Source organism: Myotis davidii, unplaced genomic scaffold, assembly GCF_000327345.1.
Source record: "Myotis davidii unplaced genomic scaffold, ASM32734v1 scaffold342, whole genome shotgun sequence".
NCBI lineage: Eukaryota > Metazoa > Chordata > Mammalia > Chiroptera > Vespertilionidae > Myotis > Myotis davidii.
This window is the reverse complement of record NW_006293523.1, coordinates 565,538-573,892: the sequence shown is the minus strand read 5'-3', so window position 1 is coordinate 573,892 and position 8,355 is coordinate 565,538. Positions and strand designations below refer to the sequence as shown.

Here is an 8,355-nt window from a genome sequence, read left to right as displayed (position 1 = left end):
AACAGAATAGAAGAGATTCGGAGTGGCTCTGTTTGGATGCAAGTAGAAGATGCACGGGGACAATGTACAGGCTTTTCAAGAAGACAGATTTTTTATCTGTTCAAGGAAAACCCACTAAGTAGTGGCAGTGCTTGAAGTTGTGATTTGTTTACCTTTGGAGAAGTGGGTTTTACAGTATTGGAAGTGTTGAGGTACATATTGGTGAGCAGTGGTTGGGGATATTGTTGTAAAGAGGCAATTTTATATAGCTCTCTATTTAGATAGAATTTTTTAAAAACTGCAAATTTCTATTTATATGGCCTAAAATGCTTTATCAAAAAGTTTGTATTTTTGAACCACTTTAGATTTTTTTCTTTAATTTTATTATTTAAAAAATGTTAAAGTATAATTAGCATATAATAGTATATTAGATTCAGGTATACAATATTGTGGAGTGCCAACAGCCTGCAGAACAACATGCCAAAGCTTTATTGTGACTACTGCGATACATACCTCACCCATGGCTCTCCATCTGTGAGAAAGACACACTGCAGTGGTAGGAAACACAACGAGAATGTGGAAGACACTGTCAGAAATGGATGGAAGAGCAGGCTCAGAGCCTGATTGACAAAACAACTGCAGCATTTCAGCAAGGAAATATACCTCCTACTCCATTCTCAGCTCCCCCTCCTGCAGGGGTGATGATCCCACCTCCCCACCCCCATCTTCCGGGTCCACCTCGCCCCCATATGATGCCAGCACCCCCTATGGGGGCCCATGATGCCAATGATGGGTCCTCCTCCTCCTGGGATGACGCCAGTGGGACCTGTTCCTGGAATGAGGCTGCCTATGGGAGGGCACATGCCAATGATGCCTGGGCCCCAAATGATGAGACCTCCTGCCCACTCGGCCCGGAGTGACTCGACCAAACAGATAAGGAGAAAGGGGAGCCTCTTTCTATCAGGCTTCTGTTACTGTTCTACTTCACAGGAGATCGAGGTGCTGTGACTCTGGATGTTTCCTAACAGCAGACAAGGAAGACTCACTCGCTCTTCCTAAGAGAGAATATTTTTTGAGGGAGTAGTGGGACAAAAAAAAAAAAAAAGAAATTTTCATTTGTATTGTGAAATGTCAAAATAAAATTGTCAACTCTTTTCATTTAAAAACAAAAACACAAAACAAAAAACATTTATATACCTTACTATGTGATCACCACACTAAATCTACTAACCATCTGTCACCATGCAAAGTTATTAAAATATTATTGACTATATATTTACTGTGCTGTACACTACATCTCTATGGCTTATTTTGTAACTGAAAGTTTTAGTTTTAATACCATCAAAATTTTACTTTGATCTTTCATAAGAAAACACCTGTAACAATCAACACATCATTTAAAAAATGTCACCTATAATTTCAGTCTGAGCATATTTCATAAGTTTTCTGGAAAAAAATCTTGCTTCCTAAGTTCCCAGAGATATGATTGAAAATGGCCCTACTCTGTAGTTGCTCATACATATAATGCCTTTAGAATGTAGAAAGGACCTGCAAGGGCTGCTTTGAAAGCACATGAAGGGAGACCTACTGGAGCCCAGAGAAGGAAGAGAGAGTTTATGGTGGAATTGTCCCCAGAGTTGAATCTTAAAAGCATGAATAAGAATAAGCTGAATGAAAAGAGTGAAGGAATAGAATACTTTCAACGTAGAAATAAGAAGCTGTAGAAAGTTTTCACGTATCTATAAATAGGTTAGTGAAGCTATGACATATTTAAAGTAGGTATAAAAGTTGTTGAGGACAATGGTAGATACAATCAGACAGAAGAGGGCTTTTAACGCTAGTCTGAGAAACTTGAATTGTATACTATTGGTACTGGGAAGGTAATGACAGGAGTCAGACAGATTTGACTTTAGCTCAGGCATTGGTATTGTGTAAGGATCATGGTATATAGATTAACATGGACTAAGAATAAAGACAAAGAAATAATAAAAGGCTACTATAATAGCCTAAGAAAGATCTTAAAAGTCTAAGTTGGACAGTGGTAATAGGTATAGAGAGAAAGTGAAAGAATTACAAATTATTTTTAAAGTAATAATTGATTACTAATATTGAATGCTAAGCATTAGAATATGTAGATGTCAATAATGACTTCAATCTTCTTACTTGGGTGACCCTGTTAGAACTACCAAGATAGAGATCACAAGACTAAGAACATGTTTTGAGGGAGGGAGTTGAGGTATTTCGTTTTAAACTTATTAGTTTTAAAATGCTTTGGAGTTCTTTGAGTAGTTATGTCAGGCAGGCACATGGATATAAAGGTTCTCATCTCAGGAGATTTTTTTTTTTTGTCAAGGGTATAAACCAAGTTTTGTCTACCTATAAATAATAGCTAAAGTCATGAATTTTTCCAGGAAAAAAAATGGGAAATGAAATAGGTTTAGGGGAAAAAGGAATACCATATTTAAAATGGTGAGCAAAAATGAGACTCACAAAGGAGTAAGGGAAGAAGTTGTGGGAGAAGTGAGAGAATAAAAATATAAAATCAAGAGAACAGTTCCAAAGAAGACTCATCAGTAGCAGTAGATGCAATCACCGAACTAACAAGGTAAGAGCTAAAAGTGCCTTCTTCATTTGAGAATATAAGGAGATAAATTTACATGGAGTAGCGAGCAGAAGAAACTTTGCTGTGCTGACATCATATGGAGAGCAAAGAATTAAGGACCTTAAGTGCAGACTATTCTTTTCATAGAAAGAGATTCTCCCCCTCTGTCCATATTTGAGAAGTTTAGATCAGATAAAGAACAGAGAATGGCATAGGTTGAATAAATGCAGGCCAAGGGAATAGCAGTATTTTGTATTGCTTTGGTTTGTTTCAGGATGGGAAGTATTTCAGCCTGGTTGTCCATCCTAAAGAGTAAGATCTAATGTGCTCGTCCATAAACGTGTTACCAAATCTCTTCCTTTAGAACATCTGTTATAATGTTGATTTGTTTTCTCAAAAACAAAACACTCTTCTAGTTGCATCAAAATAAATACATTGTTGTAAGGATATTTATGAAAAAGATGCTGAACAACATATGATAAATATACTATAATAGAAATTTTTAGTTTTAGTTCAAATATTTATGTAATTGAGATAACTTTTCAATTTGGACAGCCTTCCCCCTTTTGTTTAATTAAATGTTTTCTAAATATCCTTTACGGAGACACTACTATTTTTTCCCTGAGCAGCCCAAAGCAGTGAGTACATTCTTTGGTGGTAACATTACCACGTTACTTAATAAATAATGCTTGTAAATGTATCTTTTCAACTCGGCAGTGACCTCACAGGAACAGGATTGTGTTTTATTCATATTTGTCTACCCGTCATCTAGCTAACTGATAACGTTTAATCACTACCTCTCTACCTCCTTAGGATTCCAATTCAGGAGTAGCTCCAATGTGGGACTCTGATAGCTGAGAATAAATGAGGCCATGGAACAACCAACCACAGCCAGAGCAAAACTGAACCAGAACACAAGAGCCATCTATGTTCAGGGACAAATAAGAATTAAATCCAGAGAGAACGCATATCTGTTTGTCAATTGCAAAGGGAAAGTGTGGAAACAATAACAGAAGCCAGCACATGAGGCCAAAAACCCGGTAAATGCACAAGACTAGGATGAAATACAGAGGACAGATAAAGGGAGAGAGTCAGGAAATGTGAATGTCTATAATGTTGGGGCACTTGGAGGTTGATTTGGGGGACACTATTTCCACATGTCATTATTTTAGGTGGAAACAAGAATAATCACATATGCAGGCACACACATACAAAGGAAGTGTAAGCATGGAGGAAGCTCTGATGTCTTACTTATGTTAAGATATATAAGACCAATTGGCAGAATTTGCAGGGTCTTTCAGTGCTATTCTTTGTCTGATCCAAGTCCAGGACACCAGGACTTGATGATGTTGGGAACAATAGCAATAACTATGATATAAGCCTATTTGCTCAAGATGCTATAAAAATTATGTATAAACCTAGTAATATTTAACATTAATTTTGATAGAATTAATTATTATCTGCCTTGCAGATAAGAGCATTGATTTGATTTGAAAAAATAAGAAAGTGTTAACAAACATATAAATTAAAGAACATCAACAAATACATAAAATATATGAGTAAGCAGAATATTTGCAAAGGTGCATGTAGAGGTAATGCATTTATTAATCTGAGGCCTGAAGAGGCAGCCATGTGAGTGGCATGTCTGTCACCAGCCAGAGAACTGCCATCACTCTCCCTGTCACTTCATCAGGAAGGCTACAGAGCATTTGTGAACTCTTCTGGATTGATTTATTTAAGATTTTATGGAGAAAGCGGGCGGAATTCAGGAATGGTTTGAAGGATGGGTGGGAGAGTTTGCAGAACAAGGGTGTGTTTCACAATAGAAACACAGATAGCAGAAGTGGGAGTGGGAAGAACAGACAGAAGACCTCACCTAAAAGGAATGGAGACGATGATAGGGGAGTAGGCAATTCCATATAAGGTTTAAATATATAAGATGGTTTTATTATACCAAGACAATGAAGAATGACAGCCGGCTGCCTGCATATGTTTATGATTAGCTCAGTACTCTGTTCTCATTGTCCTGAAGCATGCGCTATTCTAAGTAAACCTGGATTGTTTTCATTCTAATTAGCATTCTTATTATATAACTTATTCACATTGAGGCACTTACTAAGCAATTTAGATAGATGTTACTTCTAGATGTAATATGGTCTGAGTCATTTGCATATTGTAAGGATTTGATGTTACCTAACTAGGTAATGGTATTACCATATTCTGCAATGGTCCCATTGGGACAATCCTCATGTTGTTTCCTGTTTCCTGTCAGTATGGTTTAACCTATACATTGAAGAGAAAAGTTGCAGCAGGTTTAAATGTTTCAAAGTAAAGCTTGTTTGAATTGCATAAAGTAATTGCTACCTGAAGCCCAGAAAGCACCAGGCATACTTTTTTTGTTTTGTTTTGCTTTGTTTGAAAAGCTGGGTTTTGTCACTTGTTTCTCTCATTTTTTTTAATGTGTTTCAAATGGATATAGTTTATAAAGTCCTGAGAAACATAATTCACATTTGTGGAGAGGACACAAACTAGGCTTCCCGTCCTATTTCTGTTTGCTGGGCCTTGTTTTTTACATCTTTTTGCAGTACTTTAAAGAGCAGGGAATTATTCACAATTAATGATAGCCAATTACTACAGTGGGGAATATACACATATAAAATTATGACAAATAGTCACACACCCTGTGATCAGAGTATACAAATTATACCATAAGCAGAAAGTAGTTATGCTTGATTGAAGCAATTAAATGTTTTCTTAAAAAAACTAAAAAAAAAACTCCATTGAGAATATTTTAGAAAATGGCTTTTTAATCATCTGTAGAACTGCTAAAATTACTGTCTCATAATAGTTTTAAAGTCCTTCATGTTTAGAATTAACTGTAATTCCTTTGCATAGCCATGGGAGTCTTCCCCCAGAAACCTGTTTACATGAAACTTATTTTTAATCACAGACTCAGCATCAACTCATTCTACTCCTAAATGATATCACAATACTTTCTTGGACTAGAAAATGAGAAATTTGGGTTCCATGAACAAACAAGTACTTCCCACTCTGTACAGCCAGATTAGGGAGAAGAAAATCCTAAACAAATATGCTTTGTCACCTTGCAGCTGGACTGTCCCTACAGATTGGCACTTGACTGAGGGTGGAAGAAAGTTCTGCAGAGCTTGGACAGAGAAGCTGTTATTCTACAGTCACTCTAGAAAGGAAGCCAAGAGGCCAGGTGGTCATATCTGAGAATGTGTCCTGGAATCTGAAAGCCTGTGAGGAAAGGGGGCCTGGGGAAGAGAAAATGTCCCAGTTTGCTTTTATTGTTTTCTTTTTTGTTTGGCATGGAGTAGAGAGAAGAAAGGAAAGGGAGAGCTAAGGTCCTAAACAGGTGAGAGCATGGGACACCTGTTTCACACATACCAAGACCCAGAGACTAGGTGGGAGCTCTATTGAGATTGGGTCAATCTCCTTTTATCTGCCCAGCTTTGCACCCTGGGGAAGCCTAGAGAATCTGCCTGAGCAGATTCCATGTTCCTGGTGAACTGTGGAAGCACATTGAGAAGAAAGGCGATTTAGGCAGTAGAGACACAGTCCCACAGGCATCTAGTAAGAGAGAGAGGGAAAGTACCCACAAGGTGCACACTTACTTCTAACCATAAATGAGGTCATCCCAAGGACTTCCAGACATAATCACTGAGACTTTGCAAGGGTTCTGGATGTCTTTATCAAATGGATGCATAATACCAGCAATATTTAGCTAACAGTGTTAGGGATTTCTTATTCATAACCACGGGCTGATAAAGTCTGAGAATATTTGTTTGTTTTTTGTCTGTTTTTTAATTTAAAATGTGTTACAAAATGTGTACTTGTTGTAACAATACATTTTTTCCTAGTACAGCCAAGAGGTCTACCTAAATAAACTGAATATAGAAAGAACATTTGGAATACATATGCTTGAGGCTTTTATATTAGAACTAGAGGCCTGGTGTACAAAAATTTGTGCACTCGGGGGCAGGAAGTCCCTCAGCCTGGCCTGTGACCTCTCGCAGTCTGGGACCCCTCGGGGGTGACCACTTGCTGGCTTAGGCCTACTCCCCAGGGGATTGGGCCTAAGATAGCAATCAGACATCCCTCTGGTAGCCCGGCAGCCATTGGGGGATGCCCACTTGCCAGCGGGGAGCAGACCTAAGCTGCAGTCAGACATCCTTAGCGCTGCTGAGGAGGCAGGAGAGGCTCCCACCACCACTGCTGTACTGGCAGCCATCAGCCTGGCTTGTGGTTGAGCAGAGCTCCCCCTATGAGAGCGCACTGACCACCAGGGGGCAGCTCCTGCATAATGTTAGATAGCATCTAGACAGAAATAAGCTGTATCTGATTTCAGATGCCAAATTTGTAATAAGAAAACACTCTGGTTTCATATAATAGTATAACAATTTTTTGTAAGTTATGGGAAAATGTTAGCACAGATGTAAAATTTAAGTGGAAAAAAATACATTTAACTCACTCAACAAAACTTAAACTTTTTCTCATTGTCTTACCATCACTATAGTTTAAACCCTTAATTTGGCTTGTATACTTTTTTAGATCTTTTATATTTACTTACACCACACTGGTTCAATTTTATAGCCTCATTTTTCATGTGATATTAAATTACAAGAATTTTCATAATTTGACTTACTTTTTATGGTAGCACTTAAGTGTTTGCATAATCATTTAATTAAACAACTACCAAGAGAGAAATGTTTCTTACCTCTGTCTAAAAACATACCTTCCCTTGGTTATTTTGGAAATGTTCACACTTTTTCCTGATTTTTATTTCTTGACTCTTGTCTGGATGTCCACATGAAGATTCATTTTCTCAAATGCCCCATGAGGCACAGCCACCTGTGACCTCCCCCAGCCCACTCAGGGTCACACAGCTTCTGGGAAAAATCTACTGTGGACTTATCAGACCAATGCTTTCCCCTGACTTTTCATATGGTCCTTACCTTTCACAGGCAAATGGCTTAAAGAGATGTGTTTTGTAGAGTTACCAACCTTATTCAAGATGCAGGAAGGGAAGGTTTTTCCCTCACCAAAAATATACCTAAACATAATCATCTTAGGAGAGAAAGAAAATTGCAAGGCTTTACCTTTACACAGAGCTGTCCCTAACTCTATGAGCAAGGAATCAGGCCAACATTCTGGATTATCAAAATGTGTAGCCCCTTGTTGATTCCTTCACTTTCACCATCCTTACAGCTTTTAGGTTGCCAAATTAAGTGCTGCTTCTCATGTTATGTATAAATAGTAAGCTATCAATTTAGCCAAACTAAATTGGGTCTGTGACTTGAAGGAAAACTAGAAAAATCTCCCAAATTAGATAACATCTACCATGCTGAATAAAAATACTTGATCATATTAAGTAAATGTAATCCCCTTATCCACTGAAAATCCTGGAATTTAAACCCCTGGTAGATTCTGCTGTTCAGAAGCCAAAACTTAGACAGATTTTATAAGATAACAAAAGGCCAAGTATTCTATAAATTCTCAACTCTCTTTCTCAGTTCTCATTACCATATTTAATTGTTTCCAATAAGATCTCTTTGCAGCAGAAATAAAGACATGTGTCAGTGCACTGATGTGTGGTATCATTTGAAATCCACACAGAATCCTTATCTACCTGCTGTGCTTAATTTCAGTATACATTTCTATGACTGAGTCTGTTTTCCTTCAGTATATCAAAATGTTGTAAGTCAGTCATGTTTATGCATCTTGTGTTGTAGATTAAAGTGGATTTATGA

At 37.7% G+C, this 8,355-nt stretch overlaps 1 pseudogene; it reads left to right on the top strand.

The window, feature by feature from the left end:
* The first annotated feature begins 443 nt into the window (after window positions 1-443).
* On the top strand, window positions 444-916 carry LOC102763518 (annotated as a pseudogene).
* Window positions 917-8,355: the final 7,439 nt, after the last annotated feature.